Raw genomic sequence first — 25,478 nt, 5'->3', positions numbered from 1 at the left:
TCATCAAGCCTCCAGCTTTACACTGCAAATTAGACGCCCTCGTTACAGCTGTTTAAGATCAGATTTCCCAGTCACCTGCCCCTGCTAAATACAGGAACCTGCTTGTCAGACGCAGGCAGGGAATTGCACCGCAGATCACATCTACTTCTGAACTATGGACCTCTGAACTTTTTTTTTTCTTTTGGAACAAATGTTCTTAAAGTGGCTCCGGCTTCTGATGTAGTTTCGGGGAAGCTTGGTGAGAAATGTGAAGGTGTCACACTCCAGGGTTTTTACCTCTCTCAGTTTTCCTTGATGGAGTCTTGGTTGGCGTTTTCAACATGGCACCATGTTTGTTCAGGCATTATGCAGGGGTGGCATCTACTTCCTAGGCTGAGATGCAGAAATGGCACAGCCATGGTGCCGGTGCAGTTTTTGGTGAGGTTGAAAAATGTCTTCAATAGAGAAGCCCCTTTCAGATTTCAGGGTACGAACGAGTGGTATTAACCTTTCCCTTCAACTCTTCTTAAATAATAGGCAGTTCAACCCTGCAGTTGTTGCATCAACCACAGTTAAGGTTGTGGTTTGTTGCAATTCAATGTTTTCAGGAAAGCTTTTCCAACCCCTTTCTAACCATTGTGGACTACGGTTGCACTGAAGTCAAGGAAGATGCCGGCCACTTATTGGTGACCAGAACAATATGTTGCATTCAGCAGCTGCAGTTATAATCCATAACTACAACTACCTGCACAAAGTGGCTTCCAACCGTTTCCATTCAGTTGAACATTGGGAGAGCAATTAGGACTGAAGCAGATCGGTGTGGTCAATCACAGGTGTGTGATTGACCACATAGAGGCCTATAGAGGCCACCTATAGAGTTACCTATAGAGGCCACATTGGATTTGCTGTTGAACACAACATTCTTCTACAGGCTCAACAGATCCCATTCAACTGAATAGGAGTAGTTGGGTTATGTGCACACTTTTGAATGCAGCTACAGTGTATTGTGGTGCAGTTCCTGAAAGCTACAAGTTGCAGTTAAGTTAACATCATTCTTCACTGGGAATGCCTGAATAGCACAGTTTGGAGGGGTGTCTACATTATTTTGACAATATAATTGAGCCGACTGTATTGTATAATGTGCAATATGAACATATGGGGCCTGATTTATAAAATAACTTCAGGACTGGAGAAGATAGACTATCATGGGAGAATCTGGGTGACCCAATAAAGATGGAGTGGATTTCCTTAAAATTATTTGCTAGTAGTTTGCAATTACTTTCAACATTTGACCAGATCTTTAAAAGGTTTGCTGAATCACCCAGGTTCTCCCATGATAGTCTATCATTTCCAGTTTTGGAGAGCATTAATATATCAAGCCCATAGTGTAAGGGGAAAAGGGCAACTCATCTTTAACAAGTACAGTCAGACTTCAAATTGAGACTCGAGTTCCCAATTATGTCTTCGCTTGTTGCCAACTGGCCGTCTATCCTTTCTTTCCTGCTGCTCAGTTCTAGCCCGGTGCCTTGTTACCTAGGACCTTTATCCAGACACTGACACTGTATAAAAAGCATCTCTCATATAAGGTCACAGGGACGCTTCCCAAGAATCGGATCAGAGCTTCTCGGGAGTTATGTCTAGCTCGTATAAATACCCAATGTGTTTAATAGCAGTGATTAAACCACATTAGCAATCCTTGAAGGGATTTTCCGCTTTCGGATATTGGTACTTCGTTATGTTTCCCATGACCTTCTGCCTAAATCACTTTCTCTCTTCACTGTCCTGCATAGTGATCCTATGACACCGATCTTAGTCAGAAAAATGTGAAATATATCATACTCAAATGTGATGTGATTTTAAGTGCGTAAGTTAAGTTTCATGTTCATATGTTTTTCAGTTTCTCGTTTCTTTTTGCTGGTTGCTACATAGCTCAATAGCTCAAGCTAAAAACACAGTGCTAGATATATATATATATATATATATATATATATAAAAAAAAAGATTGCTCAGTACAGATGAAAACAAAAGTCTATGGATGGCAGTGTGCCTTTCTCTGTGCACTCATTGTGCTACTCGAATGCTCAATGGTATTGCGTAGATAAAAGCGGACCTATCATGACATTTTAACATAGTGGTTATCAATTTTCTATCATGGAAAAGGGTTTGTTTTCTTATTACTTTTGTTTAAATTTTTTGAGGAGGTCTACTCCCCCTCCATCTTTACTACTAAAGAAGGGAAAGGGGATACTTGCATAACAAAACCCAGGAGGCTTTGGGCTGCTCCAACGGCGCATGCCCGAGATTGAGCATGTGTCATCAGGGACTTTCCCATAATGAAAAAAAATTCTCAATCTTATGAATGTGCAATAAGATCAGAACATTTTTTTTACATGTGTAGGAAGATGCATCTCTTGATTTTGCCCTGCGCAGTGCGAATTCAGGTGACGTGAGAAGGACCCAGAAGAGAGAATAAAGAACAGTCCGTGCCCACTATTCCCTCTGCACTGGAAAGAAGAGAGAAGTCCAGACAGTGCGGGACTGGAGGTTTGTCAAGGGCCGAGGACTTTTCACCAGTAAAGGTAAGTGGTATTTTTTTTTGAAAATTTACCTTGTCCAGGAATGGGAAACCACTGGTGCTTTCACATGGAGGTTTGGAATTATTCCACTGAATGCAGACGATTTTATGCATTCTAAATAAAGTTCCATTCTGTAGCCACAACAACCTTAACTAATGCCGCATCCCAAATACTTCTACAGATAATCAACACAGCAACAAGAAAACTTTTTAGGCATATAAATAACCATAAAATAATAACAACCATATAAAATGCCAGCAAATGTTAATAAATATCCATGTTAAACAACATTGAACATGAAATGACTTCCATAAAAAGAAGTAATTGGTCACAAATCAGTTTCGCATCTTGACACAAAAGCTTACTTCTTCAGGAGTTACCTTAGAGATATAGATGTTATATATCAAGAAAACCATAGATCCGTCTATCACTTTTCTTTCATTATCGACTTAAAAAAAGGGAAAAAGACAGAGCGACAGCAATAGGGGCAAGCAACCCGGAGCAAATGCCATATATGCAGGGATATTGAAGGCTACCAAAACCCCCAACATTAATGTATCAACAAATGGCTTCATTCAAACAACCCAAAAGCTGACTTTAGGACCTGTCTTTATCTACTGGCTTCCCATACCCAATCCAAGAACATTGGGAGATCCAGCCGATCGGGTCATGTTCAATGTTGTTTTAACATGGATATTTAATAAAGTTTGCTGGCTTTTTCTATGGTTTTTATGTTTTATGGTTATTTTTATGCATAAAAAGTCCCCTTTTCTTGTTGTTGTATTGATTATCCGGTTTTATGCATTGTCAACAATAGCAAAAATGGGTGGCAGGTGGTGGTGGTACAGTAGGCCATGGAGATTTGATGGGGTGAGGAAGGTTGGTTGGACAGATTTACAACAACTGACCACCAGGGGCATTCCTAACGCTCTATAACAGCGGTAATCTCCATCGCCTTTTGGCGCTGGATGCACTTGTGTGGTAGCCCACCATATCATTGGATATGGCCGTCATGTTACACTAGACATCCTTGGAAATCTATAGAGAAACACCTACTGGTGCACCCATGGTTGGGAGTGGTGGGTGGTGTTGGTATAGGAGGTAGGAGGTTGGCCAGAGTTTTGTTTCTTAACCTGTAACCTGAACACATCTCAGACACAAAGCCTTGAGACATTCTTATTTTAATTTTCTGTGCAGTTTGAAAACCAGTCCAATCTCGAATCTGAAGCCAAAAGGGGACCTCCATGTCGGATCTCACTTCCATCCTCCCACAGAACTCTCAGTCATATTCCCAAAATGGTTTGTGGAATGTGGAGTGATGAGCATTCGCAGAGCCTGAAAAGCACTGTTATTTAGGAAACAGTTATCAGACCACTAAAACTCCCAGACCTCCTGCTATCTGCCAGCACTGAAGTATTATAGCAGACAGTCCCATAAAATGTGAAATTATAGAAGTGGATAGAAGAAGAATAAACATTACATTATAAATAAGCAGAACCGTGCTGAATATATTTATCTGAGAGTTTAGCAGAACAACAGGACATAGGAGGTGTGATAAGGTGGCAGAAAGGGGGTTTGTCTGGGGTTCATCAAGATAGGGGGCGCTAGTGTCAGCCATAACTTTAGTGATGGTATTATTATGGAGAGAAGTTATAAGTGCCCACTGGTATGGTAAATAAATTGTGAACAATATGATATGGGGACAATAATTTGTAGGGGTCTGTGAGGAACACAAATGTGACTGTGTAGCTGTAATGTCAAGCAGTCTCACATTGTTGCTGGCCTTTAATTAATCATGTAGCATGTCTACAGTCTTAGACCATCTCTTGTGACATGTCTGTAGTCTCTGGCCAACTCCTGTATCATGTCTATAGTTTCTGACAATCTCCTCTAGTGCTCCTGTTATTTCTGACCATCTCTATTGTATGCATGTAGTCTCTAACCATGTCCTGTAGCAAGCCCACTGTCTCTAACTATCTTCTGCAGCATGCCTGCACTCTCTGACCATCTCTGTTAACACGTCCACATACTGAAATCATCTCGTGCGCCATGTCTACAAACTCTGACCATCACTTGTAACATGACTACTATCTCTGAGATCTACTGTAACATGTGTGCAGACTCTGACCATCTCCTATAACATTACCAAAGTCTCCGACCGTCTCTTGTTACATGCAATCTCTGACCATCTTCTATAGTATGCCCAAAGTCTTTGTCCATCTCTTGAGGCATGCTCACATTTTCTGATCTTCTCCTCTGACATTTATATATCACGTCCACGGTTTCTGACAATCTCCTCTAGCCTGCTTGTAGTCTCCAACTATTTTTATTGAATGTCTTATGGGCTTTAACCATCTCCTCTAGCATGCCTAATTTATTTAACCATCTGTTATAACATGCTCAGTCTCTGGCCATCTCCTGTGCCATTCCTACAGACTTTGGCCATTTCGTATAACATCACCACAGTCTTGTAGTCTTGTAACTGTCTCGCCGTGAGTCCCTCGAAGGGGAAGAAACTTCCCCCCAGAGTAACGTCATGATGCCAGAACCCATCCACTCCCCAATGGCAGGTCTGCCCACCACTCTGAGCCTGTGATGTTTCCGGGAGACGTGGTCCGTGGCTCTGGTCGGTGCTCCCCCCAAGACAGTAGGCTGCCTAGTGGACCGGGGGTTGGGGACCTCTGTCCTAAAGCATGCCTATAGTCTTTGTTCATCTCCAATGACATGCCTGTAGTCTCTGGCCATCTCATGTAACAAGCCCATAGTCTATGGCAATCATTTGTAACAATCCCACACTGGCCATCTCCTATAGCATGACCTCATTCTCTGACCATTTCCTGTAACACACTCACATTCTCTGACCATCTTCTTTAACATACCCTCTTTCTCTGACCCTCAAATTCAAAATCTCCCCCTGACATATTTCTAACTGTTATAACACTGTTATTCGGCACTCCCCTCAGGCACGTTGTCTTGGCTGCACCTTTGATTCTGCCCTCTCATTTAGCCGCTATATTCAGAAGATTTCCAGGTCTGGTCACTTTCACCTTCGCAACATCTCCAAAATCCACCCCTACCTGTCCCCTGAGACCACCAATCTCCTTGTACATGCTTTTATCATCTCTCGTCTGGACTACTGTAACATCCTTCTCGCTGGTATTCCACTAACCGGACTCTCTCCTCCTCCGCTGCATAATATGTTGGCGCTGTATAAATCCTGTTTATTAATAATAATAATAATAATAATAATAATAATGTACCGTATTATACCCCCATTGTCTGACCATCTCCTGTAGCAAGCCTGCAGAGCCCATACCTTGCTTTTCTGAACATTTCCTGGTGCTTTTCACCTTGACAATAGTTCAGCTGTAATGAGAATACAGTGTGGATTTTTCCATTTGTAAATGTAGTTTTAACCTAAAAAAAAGAAATAAAAACACACAGCACAATGCAATGTTTTTAACATGTCTGTATGAATCAGGTTTTCTGCCAATGAGGAGATATATTACCATAAACGCATTTCTCAATAACCACTGCGGGAATACAACACAACCTACTGGCTCCGGCCCCGCCGCCACGTTCCTGCCTATTGCTCAATTAACGTCAATTCATCATGGGAAGAAAAAACACATTGGTTCACGGTCTGATGGGGCAGCGTGTTTATTAAGTATTGTCATAAAGTCATCACATTCCACAAAGTTGTGTGAAGAGCTCATCGATCGGGAGCAAGATTTCCATAAACTTGGCTCATGGTTTGTAAGGAAAATCATTTTGTGATACTTCGGGCTGTTAATAAAGCAAAGTGCTGTACAGCAACAATACACAAGTTAAATATGTAATAAATAACTTCCAGGTCTTCAGGGAACCCCTTCTAAATTATTATATTCACAGCTCATAGTACATTAGTGTGGGGGTCAGTGGGAAGAATTCCTCTTACATTGCTGGCCAGTGGGAAGAATGTCACCCTTACAGATAGCCAAAAAGATCATTGGCATTGGTGGTAAATGACCTGAGGGGCCAAAATTGCTTAAGGAACCCCTGGCAACCTCTGGAGGAACCCTGGCTGAGAAACACAGATTTGACATAATGTCTTCTTTTACAAGAGTGAATCGGGTGGACTAGGAGTGGAGATTATTATGTACATCAGTCAGCAAAACAAGGAAGGTAATACTTGAGTACAGCAATATATAAATGTTGTATAAACTCATCCTCTATAAAAAAAATTGCTTATTCTGATTGCACTGTATGCAGTCAGCTTCTCTACGTACGTACGTTCTCTATGTACATTAGAAGCTGCAGCAGCTCAGACAGATCCATCTTATTTCCCAGTTGAAGGATGTCCAGCTTCACCTAGCCCTGGTTTGCATTTCAGTTCATTCAATCATGGAGGCTCAGTTTCATATGTGGGATCAAGTTAAAAAAAATGTCCATGAGGAGTAGGTACGTCATCCCTGAATATCCAAGGGGATGTCCTAGGGGACATGTAGGGAGTCCTAGGCTCCTGCCTAGGTTGCCTTATGGATGAACCATCTCTGCCAGTAGTACAGAATGACAGAAAGGCAGGGGTGCAGGCAACCAGAATATGGTACACTTGTGACCTCTACTTCATATTTGCCCAGGACTAAATTTTGAATTAAGCCTTCCAAACATTTACCAGTGAGTGACAACACAGAAGGGAAATTGGGAGACAGTGACATATTGTGGTCACTCTTTTACAGGAAGCCCCAGAACAAAAACTTTCCTGGCAATATTACCGGGGAGTAATTTATTATAGGCTGCAGATTGAAAAAAAAAAGAAAAACAACTTTTGAAACATGTTAAGGCTTGAATGAAAGTTTAATGATTGGGTTTATATTTGGGTATGCAGATGTCTCCCTGTGTATAAATAAATAAAAAGCCGTATAGATATCTGAAAGACACCAGATTACTGATTTCAGTGACATATGAATGAATGGGTGGTGTACAATGTTCTATGGAGCGGAGAGGGAGGAAGATGACTGAATGGCACCTCACTGCTCTGTACTCCATGCACAGCAGTCATTCCTGATTGGCTGTTCTGGGGGGTTCAATCTGTCAGGGGACCCCTCTACACACTGTATGTCTCAGGCAACAATGATTTCACATGTGAATGAAGCTTGAGGATACATAAACGTCGCCTGAGATGAATTTGTCTCATGACGTTGTTCATAAGTCTGCCATGGCACGGTCATGGTGCCATTGCAGATTGATGAACAACTGATTGGAACGACATCTGTGTACTCCAATGGAAGAGAGCACAATCTGGAGCCGCTCGCTTGTCCTTTCTTTAAAATGGAATACGCTGTGTGTACAGTTTGTAGTATCCTCTGAAAATGGCCCAACTAGGGGGCAAATCAGGTTCTGGCTTGTGTCCGATCTATCCTATTATCGCCATTTGTCCCAGTGGTCATAAATGTACAGCCAAGCCAATGCTGAGCCTTCAATACACAAGAATAATTATTAAAGTGATAACCAATCGCTCCCCTCGGTCCCTCACCGGCCCAAAACTCGGCACAAAGATGATGTTTTTATTATTATTAGCACTGTTATGTCTGGAGCTGTTGTAACATTGAAAACATCTTGAAAAGTGTTTCCTGTAGAAGCATAGACTGGAAATCTAAGAATATAGTGCGGTATTATGAACACGTGTAGTTACCCCTGGAATCCCCTGGAAATAGAGAAATATAACTTATTGCGTTACACCGCAGGGTAGAATATTCCCACCGGAAAATCAGGGTGGGGGCGCCATGTGCACTGACTGTGACCAATGAGCAACAGTAACAGATATCCTATACATTCCATATCAATGTTCATCTATTTTATTAAAACAAAGCACTGGCTAACCTATTCTGCATACTGAGATTGTGTTACTTAATGACCATTCAGGGGACATTGTCCAATGGGCTGATATATTCAAGATCTTCAAGACTGGAGAAGATATACTATTATGGGATAACCTGGGTGATCCAGCAAACCTTAAGTTGAGTTGATTGAAAACAAATGTCTAATAGCATAATTATATACGCCCATCTTCCCTGGGTAAATTAATCAAAGTGAGTATTTTTTAAATTAAATTTGTCATTTGTTAAAGGAGTTTGTTCCTAGAAATATTTATGGGGTGGAAAATCTGTGGATGTAGATCTGTAAATAAACTTTTGCACTCACTGCAGCAAGGAAAAAGCAAATCCCCTTCTCTTTCAGCCAGGTTTGTGCTGTATGGTAGAACTTTGTAAATCTTTGGACTCGATGAATAAAAATACAAGTCCCTTGGCTGGGAGGTCAGCTGTCGTATATGAACTGTAGCTGTGTAATTAACAGAACTCTAATTGAGATTTTTCATCCAATAAGAAGAAATTTCCTTCTTTGGCAGCTGTCACAGAAGCAGTTGCCCCATTTACAAGATTCCCCTTTATTCTTGTTCCTGTGACCAGTCAAAATTCTGAACTTTTCAGCCTATAGACCAATAAAAAGGTTGAATTCCCCCAGCCTCACAACCAGGCAGCAAAAAAACCCAGAAGGTGTTTATAACTTTTCACTACTCTTATAAAAATAATTCTACTCAAAAATACTAAAAAGCAAGGTTTTGCTGCAATACTCAGCTTCACTCAGCAGCTGCTGGCCTTGCAATATTTCTTTTCCACCACTAGATGTCCTCAGTCTTTCAAGCTGAATGATAGCTCATCTCTATTGCACTCTGCTCTTCCCTCCAATCATTATGTTCCTTGTTAGCACATGAGCACTACAGCACAAATGATTGGTTCCTTGTACTGCTCCTCCATTTCCTAGTCTGGACTCTGCTGCACAAGGACTGCAAGAGGCAAATACAGATACTTCCATCTTGCATTTGAATTAGCAAGTTTAATGACTACAAAGGTGCAATAATCTTTTTTATTCTTTTTCCAAAGTTCAGTTTTAAACTTAAGTTCTATCATTTATTTAAAAATAGCTAGGGTTGAATCATTTTGAACGAGCGTAGCGTTTACCGTTCTCTCATGCCAATGTATAGTAATCGTGCCTCTCCCGCCTAGAGAGCAGAGGTCACGCAATAATATCACGCTCGCTCAGATCGAATTTCCCAGCAGGGATTCTGAACAAACGATGACCTAAACAAAGCTTTAAACACTCAGAAATAATTAGGTTTATGAACTTCACCGAGAAACCGCGCCAGCGTGATTTAGCTCACAGGGCCTTGCGTGCTCGGACATCCAGCTAATTTGCCCTTAATGCTTCAAACTCCCGTTTTATGGAGAGATCAGAGAAAGTGATTTATTTGTTTTTAAAGGGAGGTAAAAAAAAAAATCTAGCAAAGCCAAAAAAAAAGTTGGGCTGACGTGGTGATAAGCCGATCGTGTTCAAGGAACCGAGGAAGATGTCAGCTATGAAAAGGTCATCAAGCCTCCAGCTTTACACTGCAAATTAGACGCCCTCGTTACAGCTGTTTAAGATCAGATTTCCCAGTCACCTGCCCCTGCTAAATACAGGAACCTGCTTGTCAGACGCAGGCAGGGAATTGCACCGCAGATCACATCTACTTCTGAACTATGGACCTCTGAACTTTTTTTTTTCTTTTGGAACAAATGTTCTTAAAGTGGCTCCGGCTTCTGATGTAGTTTCGGGGGAAGCTGGGGGAGAAATGTGAAGGTGTCACACTCCAGGGTTATTACCTCTCTCAGTTTTTCTTGATGGAGTCTTCGTTTGCTTTTTCAACATGGCGCCATGTTTGTTCAGACATTATGCAGGGGTGGCATCTACTTCCTAGGCTGAGATGCAGAAATGGCACAGCCATGGTGCCGGTGCAGTTTTTGGTGGGGTTGAAAAATGTCTTCAATAGAGAAGCCCCTTTCAGATTTCAGGGTACGAACGAGTGGTATTAACCTTTCCCTTCAACTCTTCTTAAATAATAGGCAGTTCAACCCTGCAGTTGTTGCATCAACCACAGTTGAGGTTGTGGTTTGTTGCAATTCAATGTTTTCAGGAAAGCTTTTCCAACCCCTTTCTAACCATTGTGGGCTGTGGTTGCATTGAAGTCAACGGAAGATGCCGGCCACTCATTGGTGACCAGAACAATATGTTGCATTCAGCAGCTGCAGTTATAATCCATAACTACAACTACCTGCACAAAGTGGCTTCCAACCGTTTCCATTCAGTTGAACATTGGGAGAGCAATTAGGACTGAAGCAGATCGGTGTGGTCAATCACAGGTGTGTGATTGACCACATAGAGGCCTATAGAGGCCACCTATAGAGTTACCTATAGAGGCCACATTGGATTTGCTGTTGAACACAACATTCTTCTACAGGCTCAACAGATCCCATTCAACTGAATAGGAGTAGTTGGGTTATGTGCACACTTTTGAATGCAGCTACAGTGTATTGTGGTGCAGTTCCTGAAAGCTACAAGTTGCAGTTAAGTTAACATCATTCTTCACTGGGAATGCCTGAATAGCACAGTTTGGAGGGGTGTCTACATTATTTTGACAATATAATTGAGCCGACTGTATTGTATAATGTGCAATATGAACATATGGGGCCTGATTTATAAAATAACTTCAGGACTGGAGAAGATAGACTATCATGGGAGAATCTGGGTGACCCAATAAAGATGGAGTGGATTTCCTTAAAATTATTTGCTAGTAGTTTGCAATTACTTTCAACATTTGACCAGATCTTTAAAAGGTTTGCTGAATCACCCAGGTTCTCCCATGATAGTCTATCATTTCCAGTTTTGGAGAGCATTAATATATCAAGCCCATAGTGTAAGGGGAAAAGGGCAACTCATCTTTAACAAGTACAGTCAGACTTCAAATTGAGACTCGAGTTCCCAATTATGTCTTCGCTTGTTGCCAACTGGCCGTCTATCCTTTCTTTCCTGCTGCTCAGTTCTAGCCCGGTGCCTTGTTACCTAGGACCTTTATCCAGACACTGACACTGTATAAAAAGCATCTCTCATATAAGGTCACAGGGACGCTTCCCAAGAATCGGATCAGAGCTTCTCGGGAGTTATGTCTAGCTCGTATAAATACCCAATGTGTTTAATAGCAGTGATTAAACCACATTAGCAATCCTTGAAGGGATTTTCCGCTTTCGGATATTGGTACTTCGTTATGTTTCCCATGACCTTCTGCCTAAATCACTTTCTCTCTTCACTGTCCTGCATAGTGATCCTATGACACCGATCTTAGTCAGAAAAATGTGAAATATATCATACTCAAATGTGATGTGATTTTAAGTGCGTAAGTTAAGTTTCATGTTCATATGTTTTTCAGTTTCTCGTTTCTTTTTGCTGGTTGCTACATAGCTCAATAGCTCAAGCTAAAAACACAGTGCTAGATATATATATATATATATATATATATATATAAAAAAAAAGATTGCTCAGTACAGATGAAAACAAAAGTCTATGGATGGCAGTGTGCCTTTCTCTGTGCACTCATTGTGCTACTCGAATGCTCAATGGTATTGCGTAGATAAAAGCGGACCTATCATGACATTTTAACATAGTGGTTATCAATTTTCTATCATGGAAAAGGGTTTGTTTTCTTATTACTTTTGTTTAAATTTTTTGAGGAGGTCTACTCCCCCTCCATCTTTACTACTAAAGAAGGGAAAGGGGATACTTGCATAACAAAACCCAGGAGGCTTTGGGCTGCTCCAACGGCGCATGCCCGAGATTGAGCATGTGTCATCAGGGACTTTCCCATAATGAAAAAAAATTCTCAATCTTATGAATGTGCAATAAGATCAGAACATTTTTTTTACATGTGTAGGAAGATGCATCTCTTGATTTTGCCCTGCGCAGTGCGAATTCAGGTGACGTGAGAAGGACCCAGAAGAGAGAAGAAAGAACAGTCCGTGCCCACTATTCCCTCTGCACTGGAAAGAAGAGAGAAGTCCAGACAGTGTGGGACTCGAGGTTTGTCAAGGGCCGAGGACTTTTCACCAGTAAAGGTAAGTGGTATTTTTTTTTGAAAATTTACCTTGTCCAGGAATGGGAAACCACTGGTGCTTTCACATGGAGGTTTGGAATTATTCCACTGAATGCAGACGATTTTATGCATTCTAAATAAAGTTCCATTCTGTAGCCACAACAACCTTAACTAATGCCGCATCCCAAATACTTCTACAGATAATCAACACAGCAACAAGAAAACTTTTTAGGCATATAAATAACCATAAAACAATAACAACCATATAAAATGCCAGCAAATGTTAATAAATATCCATGTTAAACAACATTGAACATGAAATGACTTCCATAAAAAGAAGTAATTGGTCACAAATCAGTTTCGCATCTTGACACAAAAGCTTACTTCTTCAGGAGTTACCTTAGAGATATAGATGTTATATATCAAGAAAACCATAGATCCGTCTATCACTTTTCTTTCATTATCGACTTAAAAAAAGGGAAAAAGACAGAGCGACAGCAATAGGGGCAAGCAACCCGGAGCAAATGCCATATATGCAGGGATATTGAAGGCTACCAAAACCCCCAACATTAATGTATCAACAAATGGCTTCATTCAAACAACCCAAAAGCTGACTTTAGGACCTGTCTTTATCTACTGGCTTCCCATACCCAATCCAAGAACATTGGGAGATCCAGCCGATCGGGTCATGTTCAATGTTGTTTTAACATGGATATTTAATAAAGTTTGCTGGCTTTTTCTATGGTTTTTATGTTTTATGGTTATTTTTATGCATAAAAAGTCCCCTTTTCTTGTTGTTGTATTGATTATCCGGTTTTATGCATTGTCAACAATAGCAAAAATGGGTGGCAGGTGGTGGTGGTACAGTAGGCCATGGAGATTTGATGGGGTGAGGAAGGTTGGTTGGACAGATTTACAACAACTGACCACCAGGGGCATTCCTAACGCTCTATAACAGCGGTAATCTCCATCGCCTTTTGGCGCTGGATGCACTTGTGTGGTAGCCCACCATATCATTGGATATGGCCGTCATGTTACACTAGACATCCTTGGAAATCTATAGAGAAACACCTACTGGTGCACCCATGGTTGGGAGTGGTGGGTGGTGTTGGGATAGGAGGTAGGAGGTTGGCCAGAGTTTTGTTTCTTAACCTGTAACCTGAACACATCTCAGACACAAAGCCTTGAGACATTCTTATTTTAATTTTCTGTGCAGTTTGAAAACCAGTCCAATCTCGAATCTGAAGCCAAAAGGGGACCTCCATGTCGGATCTCACTTCCATCCTCCCACAGAACTCTCAGTCATATTCCCAAAATGGTTTGTGGAATGTGGAGTGATGAGCATTCGCAGAGCCTGAAAAGCACTGTTATTTAGGAAACAGTTATCAGACCACTAAAACTCCCAGACCTCCTGCTATCTGCCAGCACTGAAGTATTATAGCAGACAGTCCCATAAAATGTGAAATTATAGAAGTGGATAGAAGAAGAATAAACATTACATTATAAATAAGCAGAACCGTGCTGAATATATTTATCTGAGAGTTTAGCAGAACAACAGGACATAGGAGGTGTGATAAGGTGGCAGAAAGGGGGTTTGTCTGGGGTTCATCAAGATAGGGGGCGCTAGTGTCAGCCATAACTTTAGTGATGGTATTATTATGGAGAGAAGTTATAAGTGCCCACTGGTATGGTAAATAAATTGTGAACAATATGATATGGGGACAATAATTTGTAGGGGTCTGTGAGGAACACAAATGTGACTGTGTAGCTGTAATGTCAAGCAGTCTCACATTGTTGCTGGCCTTTAATTAATCATGTAGCATGTCTGCAGTCTTAGACCATCTCTTGTGACATGTCTGTAGTCTCTGGCCAACTCCTGTATCATGTCTATAGTTTCTGACAATCTCCTCTAGTGCTCCTGTTATTTCTGACCATCTCTATTGTATGCATGTAGTCTCTAACCATGTCCTGTAGCAAGCCCACTGTCTCTAACTATCTTCTGCAGCATGCCTGCACTCTCTGACCATCTCTGTTAACACGTCCACATACTGAAATCATCTCGTGCGCCATGTCTACAAACTCTGACCATCACTTGTAACATGACTACTATCTCTGAGATCTACTGTAACATGTGTGCAGACTCTGACCATCTCCTATAACATTACCAAAGTCTCCGACCGTCTCTTGTTACATGCAATCTCTGACCATCTTCTATAGTATGCCCAAAGTCTTTGTCCATCTCTTGAGGCATGCTCACATTTTCTGATCTTCTCCTCTGACATTTATATATCACGTCCACGGTTTCTGACAATCTCCTCTAGCCTGCTTGTAGTCTCCAACTATTTTTATTGAATGTCTTATGGGCTTTAACCATCTCCTCTAGCATGCCTAATTTATTTAACCATCTGTTATAACATGCTCAGTCTCTGGCCATCTCCTGTGCCATTCCTACAGACTTTGGCCATTTCGTATAACATCACCACAGTCTTGTAGTCTTGTAACTGTCTCGCCGTGAGTCCCTCGAAGGGGAAGAAACTTCCCCCCAGAGTAACGTCATGATGCCAGAACCCATCCACTCCCCAATGGCAGGTCTGCCCACCACTCTGAGCCTGTGATGTTTCCGGGAGACGTGGTCCGTGGCTCTGGTCGGTGCTCCCCCCAAGACAGTAGGCTGCCTAGTGGACCGGGGGTTGGGGACCTCTGTCCTAAAGCATGCCTATAGTCTTTGTTCATCTCCAATGACATGCCTGTAGTCTCTGGCCATCTCATGTAACAAGCCCATAGTCTATGGCAATCATTTGTAACAATCCCACACTGGCCATCTCCTATAGCATGACCTCATTCTCTGACCATTTCCTGTAACACACTCACATTCTCTGACCATCTTCTTTAACATACCCTCTTTCTCTGACCCTCAAATTCAAAATCTCCCCCTGACATATTTCTAACTGTTATAACACTGTTATTCGGCACTCCCCTCAGGCACGTTGTCTTGGCTGCACCTTTGATTCTGCCCTCTCATTTAGCCGCTATATTCAGAAGATTTCCAGGTCTGGTCACTTTCACCTTCGCAACATCTCCAAAATCCACCCCTACCTGTCCCCTGAGACCACCAATCTCCTTGTACATGCTTTTATCATCTCTCGTCTGGACTACTGTAACATCCTTCTCGCTGGTATTCCACTAACCGGACTCTCTCCTCCTCCGCTGCATAATATGTTGGCGCTGTATAAATCCTGTTTATTAATAATAATAATAATAATAATAATAATAATGTACCGTATTATACCCCCATTGTCTGACCATCTCCTGTAGCAAGCCTGCAGAGCCCATACCTTGCTTTTCTGAACATTTCCTGGTGCTTTTCACCTTGACAATAGTTCAGCTGTAATGAGAATACAGTGTGGATTTTTCCATTTGTAAATGTAGTTTTAACCTAAAAAAAAGAAATAAAAACACACAGCACAATGCAATGTTTTTAACATGTCTGTATGAATCAGGTTTTCTGCCAATGAGGAGATATATTACCATAAACGCATTTCTCAATAACCACTGCGGGAATACAACACAACCTACTGGCTCCGGCCCCGCCGCCACGTTCCTGCCTATTGCTCAATTAACGTCAATTCATCATGGGAAGAAAAAACACATTGGTTCACGGTCTGATGGGGCAGCGTGTTTATTAAGTATTGTCATAAAGTCATCACATTCCACAAAGTTGTGTGAAGAGCTCATCGATCGGGAGCAAGATTTCCATAAACTTGGCTCATGGTTTGTAAGGAAAATCATTTTGTGATACTTCGGGCTGTTAATAAAGCAAAGTGCTGTACAGCAACAATACACAAGTTAAATATGTAATAAATAACTTCCAGGTCTTCAGGGAACCCCTTCTAAATTATTATATTCACAGCTCATAGTACATTAGTGTGGGGGTCAGTGGGAAGAATTCCTCTTACATTGCTGGCCAGTGGGAAGAATGTCACCCTTACAGATAGCCAAAAAGATCATTGGCATTGGTGGTAAATGACCTGAGGGGCCAAAATTGCTTAAGGAACCCCTGGCAACCTCTGGAGGAACCCTGGCTGAGAAACACAGATTTGACATAATGTCTTCTTTTACAAGAGTGAATCGGGTGGACTAGGAGTTCTTCTGTGTTCCAATTAAAATAACTTGACTTTTGCAATGCCTGAATAAAGGAGTCCAGGAAGTACCTACTTTGGACCAGAAGTTTCTAATGGTGGCCCATTACTTTTTTCAGATCAATTGTTGGAGGCACGTTAGGATTCTCTGTATTAAAAAATGGCAGAAGAATGGGAATTTCTCCCCCCAGGGTAAAACAGCCGAGAAGCTAGAAGTGCTGTGATGTCAAAGATGTTTCAGGTGCTGAGACAATTGGAATGTTTGCATCCTAGGTTACATGGCTTTTAGAGTTTATGTTTGGAATGCAAAATCAGCCTAAGCATCCGACATTTGGCTTCAGTATATCAAAGGCCAAGGAACATGTCCCTTCCACCGATTCCCCTGCATTTTTTTTACATTATTTGTAATATGAACATATATAAATGTAAATATATTTATTAAAAATAACCCACGGGAATGCATTTTTTGTTGAGTTAGATCTTACACTTGTTTTTTTGGGAGGTGAATCCAGAAATGACCCCGTTTTTTGCTATCACATCCAGTTTTTACGATACAGGGTACCCTCCATTTTTAGATACAATGAAAAAATAATGAAATAATAACTTGAATGTAATGTTAATTTACATTTATTTTGTATTTATTTTTCATACAAAGGATTTATTGTTACTCTATGACTTTTTTTACAGTAAAACATTTGATAATTCATTGGGTAAGCGGTTAAGGTAAAAATTTACACCTATAGCTTTTCCTGGAGTGTTCAGTGTTAGGACAATCCCGCCGGATCCTCCAACAATAGTCAGCCATTATATGTACATCCCATCTACCCTGATACCTCCCTTCCATGACCTTCAAATCCTGGTGGAATCATTCACCCTGTAAGTAAGTTTTTCTCAGGCAGTCTTGATGCTAGGAGTTCTGAAGCCTTCTTTGATAGTCCCAAATCACTGAACTCATGCTGATCAAATCCCTTACGAACTGAGTCCATTTTCAATTTTTTCAATTCAAACTTGTTGTCACCTAGTGGGCTTTCATCTGAATGAGGCACTGGGCGTATAGCTGATGGTAGACTAGGATACTCTATGTTACATTTATTTTTCTTGTTATATCCGGAAGTTTTCACTATACAAAAGTAACAGTCACTGAAATGATCTCCTGGCTCTCGCCAAACCATAGGTATACCAAATGGCATCTTATCACGTGTTCCCTTTGTCCACATCCGTAAACCCTCGACACACTGTTTGCACACCTTATGAGGGGCCCAAGACTTATCTTGATCACCAAGTTTAACTTTGAAATATGCCAAATAGGCTTGCTCTACAAATGTGCTGATATTGGCCCTTTGACTGGGAATGGTGAAAATGCCACAGATATAACAAAATTAATCAGGGTTGTTTAGGCTCTTACGACGAGAAACAGCAGAGCCAGACATGACCTGAAAGAAAAGAAATACATGTGTAAGTAGAAAAATAAATTTTGCTTATTCACTACGTAGAGCAACACACAACCTCTGACCACACTGTCTTGCGTGTAAATGAATAGCCTACACAAATCCACGCTACAGTAATCGCATTAATATAAGCGGTAGAGAAAAAAACTGATGTGATAGAAGAAAACTAACTGTACTTTCAGAATCAGCATACCTATTTTAGTATAAATATGTATTACGGTGTAATATGTAAATTTAATGTAACTTGCATTGTAATAAAACCCAACAAACATTCATTGCTATCTTCAGTTAGCTTTTTGCTAGTACATAATCACTGCCTATGTGTTCATTAACCACAGAATCCCAAATGCTTGAAATAAGCCCATTACCAAATTAAAGTGGGCAGCATGGTGGCTTAGAGGTAGCATTTTGGCTTTTGCAGCTCTGGGTCCCAGGTTCAAATCTCGGCCAGGACACTATCTGCATGGAGTTTCCTCGTTCTCCCCTTGTTTGTGTGGGTTTCCTCTGGGTACTCCAGTTTCTTCCCACATTCCAAAAACATTAGATTGTGAGCACCATTGAGGAACAGCTAGTGACATGACTATGGACTTGTACACCACTTCACAATATGTTGGTACTATAAATATGTGTAATAATAATAAAACAATAGTCTGTGTTGCCATTGGTTGTCAGAGGCTTGGCCATCTCTAACATTTACAACAAGCATACAGTACAATAGTTATACATAAGCTGCCTTTTAGTACATAGTGGGCTGCGTAGGAGCTGCTTAGTGTGTATAAAAGTGTTTCTTGACCTTTTTATCATGGGGAAACGCTAGAACTAAATTTCAGGTCTTCAGGGAACTCTTAATTTAATTTCTATATCCACAGCTCACAGTATAACAGATTACAGACCCCTAAAAACATCATTGGTGTCACTTATACTGACCTGGGAGTCACAAATTGCTCATTGCTCAAGGAACCCCTGGAGGAACCCTGGTTGAGAAACACTGGTAAATAGTTAAAGGTTGCAAACCTTGACAGACAAGTGATTGGCAACATAGACAGTTTGTATATTCCAAGTCCAAATTTTTGAATGGACCTTGAGTAACAATTTTGGAATTTGAGTAACAAATTTGAGTAACAAATTTTGTAGCCTCACAAATCACTATAAAAGGACATGGAATGGCAACACCAAGAACACAAATGAACACAAAAGATTTTCCTGGATCTACTTTAAATTGTATTACTTTTTGTTTTTTTGGTTGGGGAGGGGTAGCGTTTCAACCCAAATGTGATGGCTTTTGCATGACACTAAGCTCGCTCTCACACAAGCATCTTACGTGATAGGTATGGCTATTTATTTTTCTGTAGGGCTGACGTGTCCTGTTTTTAGCATCACAACTACAGTTCATTAATCTTTAGAACTTTTTTTTTTAACTTCCAGTGGAGATGTTAAGTGGAAACTAAAGTCGAGCTGAATTTTCCACATTCAGAAGAATGGCACGATCCTCGGGGAGACAGTAAATTGAAAATAGGGCTGTTACAGTTGGCCTACAGGATGTGCCTGCTAATGTCGACATCTTGAAATGGTGAAAAAATCTGTTTGTGCCCATTCATAGAGAGTGAATGGTTCAGAACGGCGGCCGGCCCCAGGGGGAATGGCAGCTAAATGGGGGAGAGAAGGCAGGAAGATAGGATGGATTTGACATAAGCGTGTTTAAGTGAGCTGAAGGCTTTTTCTCCTCCCCGCGGTTTAATTGCATGCTCCACTGGGCTCCAACGAGGAGGAAAAAAATGAAGTTTTTACTTCTGTCTATAACAACTCCTAAAACAGGTGTGAAAGCAGAAAAGATATTTCAACTTTTTTTTTCTGGAGAGCTGCAGGAGACAAAATGTAGCAGTACACATTTGTACAGAATATTTAAAGCCAAACTTTTCGGGGTTTGGGATAAATAATGGTTAGAAACCTCATCACTTCCTGTGCTGGAGACACAACAGAAATCCCTTCCTAGACAATTGTCACCAAAAGAAGGTGACAGCATTGGATGGGTTCCAGCCCCCTTCTCAATTCAATGACAAATGTGAAATGATGGATTTTCCATCATTTTCCGCATTGAATACAACAGGACAAACACGGAACTGATCATGCAACCTGTTTTCTTAATATAGTCTTATTAATATATCACAATTATGTTTTTTTGCAAATACCTTTTTGATTTTCCCAATTCCTTCCCTTCTTCATTCACAAACACCTTGGACATCAATGGCATATACTGCAAAAGTCTTCAGGCATCAAAACAAAATAAATCCCTAGCTGAAACCCTGGGTGAGAATGTTTGGGATGGTATGGCCCACAGTCATGGGGGCTTGATAAGAAAATCAAGGTGAAAGAGCCAGATCAAGAGATGCCAGCCCAGAAAATGATGGCAAGAGACAAATTATATGCAAATGTTCAAACTTGGAAAGTAGAATGAGATGTTTTGAGTTCTTTTTGGGTAATCTTATTCTTCCAATGCGTTTCGCAGAAATGCTTCCTCAGGGATGTAGGAAATTTAGTTATTGTTTCCACCAGAGGAGAAATTAGATGCACTTTAATAAAACAGTGTTAGTGGTCCCTTTCCTGTGGGGAAGTCATTCCAATGGAGCTGAGAGTTCCAGAGGGGATAATCCAGTAGGGAACCTCAATATAATACCCAAATGGTCTTTGGGAAAAGATTTGGTGAGTAGAGTTGCAGAGAGGTTCCAAGCTTCATGGCTGTGGTGCAGAGTATGCCAGATACCCCATCCTTTCTTATTCCATTAAAACCAGTTCTAGGTTTATTGGTCTTTTTATTCTCATGTTTATATATAAGGGGGGGGGTGGGGTTTGGTTGCCCACAAATTAATTAGAAGGGATTCCCTTACCCTCCCCATTATTTTAGATTGCATAAAGGAGCAAACAAGTACAAACAAGTACAAGTACAGTGTACAAACAAGTACAGTGGTTGCCAACAGGTCTATGCTCGAGTGTACAACTATGCTGTAAGATGTTTATAGCAAGTTGCACCCCAATGAGCTGATAACACATGGAAATGGCCCTAAAGACTGGATCTGCAACATTATTTTAATGCAACCTAATGCAATGCATGGAATGTGTGCTATGGTGTGCTGCAGCCTTTTAGCATCTATTGTACCTGTGTATCAGGCTGCCATTTTCAATTTCTGTGAATGGCATCCCATACGATTAAAATGTTTTAAATAAATGGCACTACAGCACATCACACAAATTTACCCACACTTTACCATAATGCATAGCTTTAAGAAATGCCTAAATCCAGTGTAGGGTGAAATGTTGTCCATTTTTTAGCACATTGATGGGGTCCATTGAGGTCATCTCTTGCTCTATTAATGAATAATACTTTTTACACCCCTTAGAACACATTATTTTTTTTTTTACTTGTTTAGAGTTGACTGTGACCTTAGGGCTCTGCAGATACAAAGATTTTATGTATTTATTTGTTATTTAATTGGTTGAAGTTAATGAACATGATTCCTTTTTTGAACACATTCTTAGCAGAGGTATATACTTAGGGATATACTTGGCTCTTGGCTGCCAAAAGTTCTACATGGAAGCCAACATGCTGTACAAGGTGATATGAGGCCAGGTTAGAGGCAAGCAAGTCTTGGTAAAGTTCCTAAAAACAAATACAAATGGCATAAGAAAACATCCCAACTGCAAACTTTTATTATTTAATTCAGGGGAAAAAAATCTTTCTTCCGCCTATAAAGAAAAAAATAAAGCTTATGCACATGTTCTAAGCCTTTATAATATTGCCAGCCAGACCAGTGGCAAAGAATGTTTTTTTTTAACTTTCCAAGGAGTTTAAAAATGAAAAGAAAAAGTGTAGTGGAGTAGCTTTATTAATATTTTTCAATGTGCCCAATTATATTGGAAGCAGTGGCAACTCCTTTTGAAAAACACTCAGACCACCAACTGTCAGCAGAGCTGCCTATTAGCAGGAATCCGCCTTGGCCAGCTCTGCAGTATGCCCTGGCCTAATTTCCACATGATCAAGAGCTTGTGGTTAGGCGCTTCAATAAGTGAAGGCTTTAGCGCATAATTTTCCTGTGCGCTGCCAGCGTCGTTTGGTAAAAACCAGAGTGAAAAGCTTTTCCTTTGAAACTGAAAGTAGAAAAAGCGGATAAATTGCTTGCTTTGGAGCCCTCGTTATTACCATGTCTTCTCCAGGACCACCAGTATGTGCCCCCTCCCCGCGGCCGCCCACCCTCGCTTCTGAGGAGTTATAACCTTCGTCAGTGTTGGCACGGTTGCCAACGGAAAAGCGGTCTGTTAGCTTGCAGAGTGTAATTTTTCTGAGCTCTCCACCTTTGTAATATCTAGCGAAGCTATGACGGGTGAAGGACATACTGATGGTGAGGCGAAATGGCTCAGAATTATGGTTAGGAACAGGTCGTGGTTTATAACAGCATAGGGCAATGGTTACAACTTAGTGCCAGGCAAGCAGCCAACCCTACATATTTATATGGGTATTGATTCGCTCCACAAAAAATTGCAGTTGTGTACAATTAGTTCTGTGACCCATGTGATCCATGCACCCTGGCAAAAATTTCAGCCAGATCCTTGATCTCCCCTGAGGCATTAGCAGCAGAGTTTGGACATACCACACTCCTTCTCCACCTGCAGATTAGACATTGAGGCCATCATATTCCTCTCCTCATGATAAATGTTGACAACCAGCACAAGTACACTGGAAAAAGAAATGGTTCGCCCAGAATATGGGGCTCCATAAAGCTAAATATTACTTTTTACCGTTGTCCCAAAAACAAATGAAATGGTGTTATCCATACCAAAGGTTCTAAGCTTTTCTTGATTTGTTAAAAACCTAAAAGTGAGAACCAATAATATAGAACAAACAGGTCCTGCTCCTCCTTTTTTAAAAAATACTGTCAGACTAATTCTGCGGTTTTAATATTTGCTCATGGAACATGGAACAAGTAATACGTTCACTTTGATGCCATTTGTATTTGTCTAGAATCAGCAGCCATGAATGTATTGAAGGACAGCATGGGCTTAACAGTAAGGTTCTGAAGGTTCAGAAGGAGGCTAACATCTTAAGAATCATGAGAGCACAGGTAGTCCACGTATGCTATATGGCTTATGCTATATGCTATTTGTGGACACCTGACTATCACACCTTTACAAACTTATGGACATCCAGGGTAGACACTGGGTGTAGGGAAGACATCTTCCCCAATACACCCTGTATGCATCTTTAGTAAGGTCCACTCCTCTGGGGAAGCTTTCCTAAAGATTTCAGAATGTTTCTGGGGAAATGTGTGGCCATTTAGCCACCAAATACCTTGTGAGCTCAGGTACTGATAGTGGACAAGAAAACCTGGATCACAATTCATTATAAAGGTGTTCAGTCTGGGCTCTACGCAGGACACTCAAGCACCTCCAAACCAAAATCCTTAAAACAAAGTTTAATGGAGCTGAAACAAAACTTAACTGCTGGTACTAAGTAGGAAGTACAATGTTGTTTATACTTGTTTATAATATGCTGTAGCATTACCTTTATCATTTCTAGGAAACACCTAAACTCAATCATCTATTGAGCTCCATGAACAGTTGGCCATATCAGTGGATGTGATGGTCATCTACCATACTTTATGACCATATATTGGGTTGCTTAGGTCCTTTAAGATTAAACAATGTCAACCAAGGCTTTCTTTTAGTAGCAGTGCCAATATTAGTACCATACCTTAAAAATCATTTTCACCCAATTAGTCCTATGAACATTTTTTGGTAGTTCTTCATTTATTGTTTCTTGCAGGCTGCAGCCAGTTTGCCAGCTCCACCTCCCCATAATAAGTTCAATGTAAATGAGAATTTTATTACCCTCGTAAAAGTTTTGCAACTTCCCCAAATTACACAAGCAACTCACCAAGGGTTGTAAAAAAATGTTAAATTATATTTATACAAAGCTCTGATGAATTAGCTGCACAGATCCACGTTCCTTCTTGTGTAACTGAGAATTCTCTCACTTTCTGTGCCACATGGTGGTGAGAAAGTTTCAATTTTCCATCATTTGTCAGCTCTCTAATAGAATAATTTAATGTTGATCAGGCATTTCCATCTGCTCTGGCCAATTATGGCTTTTAAAAAAAAGTATAACTTTTAATGTGTCTGAAACTTTTATTTTTTTGGTTTGCAATGGGGTTTTAAAGTATAGCTTTTAAAATACCATTCCATAAAGTTTTGCCCTGTAAATGTGGGAAAATTCTCCTGTTTAGGGGGAAGAGGGGGGGATCTCAATATCAATTAGGAGGTCGGTTACGGATACTGGATGGCCTGGATCATTATCTATATTCCAATTCATCACAAAGGCATATAGAAGGGCTCTGTGCAGACCACAATTTCCTCCGTGCTGGACATGGTCAATTCCTTATGGAGCTGACTTTGTGCACAGAAGCACAGTCATGCTGGAATAGAACAGAACCTACCCCAACCTGTTACTGTTCCATGAAATTTTATGTCTAAATCTGGTAAATCTCTAAAATTTGCTGGTTCTAACATTTGTAGTATTCATTCTTAGAAATGCCTGAACGCCATCATTTGGAGGAGTGTCATCATACATTTGCCCATATGGTAGGTATATTGGTCAGGTGCCAACATTCTTTTGCCATATTGAATCTATTTACCTTCTATAAATGGACTAAGTGTGAGCAATAACATTTAAATTGTGCATATGATTATAAATGTATATTATTATATATTATATGAGTTTAGGTCAAAGACCTGGTGAGTCTCCAAATACAATTATTTTCAGATTCTCAGAAAGTAACAAAAATTAAAAAGCACTTAGTTGGACCACACTTATATGTTTAATATATATATACTTTTCTCCCATACAATGGTTAAATAAAACTCACAATAATATAACTTTTTTTAATTCTGTTTCTTTTAATTTAAAAGTGGTGTTTTCTTCTTTGGCATGAAGGAAGTTTTAGGGTAATTTAGCCACAATACGATATATAAGTATACATTTTTTCTTTATTTGATTATTATTTATGTACCATGGATTTAAATATGTTTTCTTTTCGCTGTCACTTTGTTATAATTTGAGCATAGTCACAAAAGGACAGCAAGTGTGTTATTTGCAGGATCAATGAGTGAAAATAAAAAAATCCTAAAAAATTTAAGCCACCATATATAAAGCCTGGTAAGCTAACGGTTTTTCTTTTTTTTCCCATTTACATATACTATAATTTACTCCTTTGGCTCCAGTGCAAAACTTTTAGAGAAAAAAAAAATTTTCCTAATCATTTATGTAAAGTAGTATACTTAAGAGCATTTTGTGTTCACTGTATAGATTAAGTATAAGCAAAATTGAGAGTTTTTATTCCTCCAA

The 25,478-nt window shown here is 40.3% G+C and overlaps 1 long non-coding RNA gene across 1 annotated transcript; it reads left to right on the top strand.

Moving 5' to 3' along the window:
- The first annotated feature begins 9,376 nt into the window (after positions 1-9,376).
- Positions 9,377-18,327, top strand: LOC140344803 (uncharacterized). The gene is made up of 3 exons (XR_011923671.1): positions 9,377-9,446; positions 12,340-12,520; positions 13,715-18,327. It is a non-coding gene; the product is annotated as an uncharacterized lncRNA (long non-coding RNA).
- The last annotated feature ends 7,151 nt before the right edge of the window (positions 18,328-25,478 follow it).

Source organism: Pyxicephalus adspersus, unplaced genomic scaffold, assembly GCF_032062135.1.
Source record: "Pyxicephalus adspersus unplaced genomic scaffold, UCB_Pads_2.0 Sca27, whole genome shotgun sequence".
NCBI classification, from domain to species: domain Eukaryota; kingdom Metazoa; phylum Chordata; class Amphibia; order Anura; family Pyxicephalidae; genus Pyxicephalus; species Pyxicephalus adspersus.
This window is presented reverse-complemented; position numbering and strand designations above follow the sequence as displayed.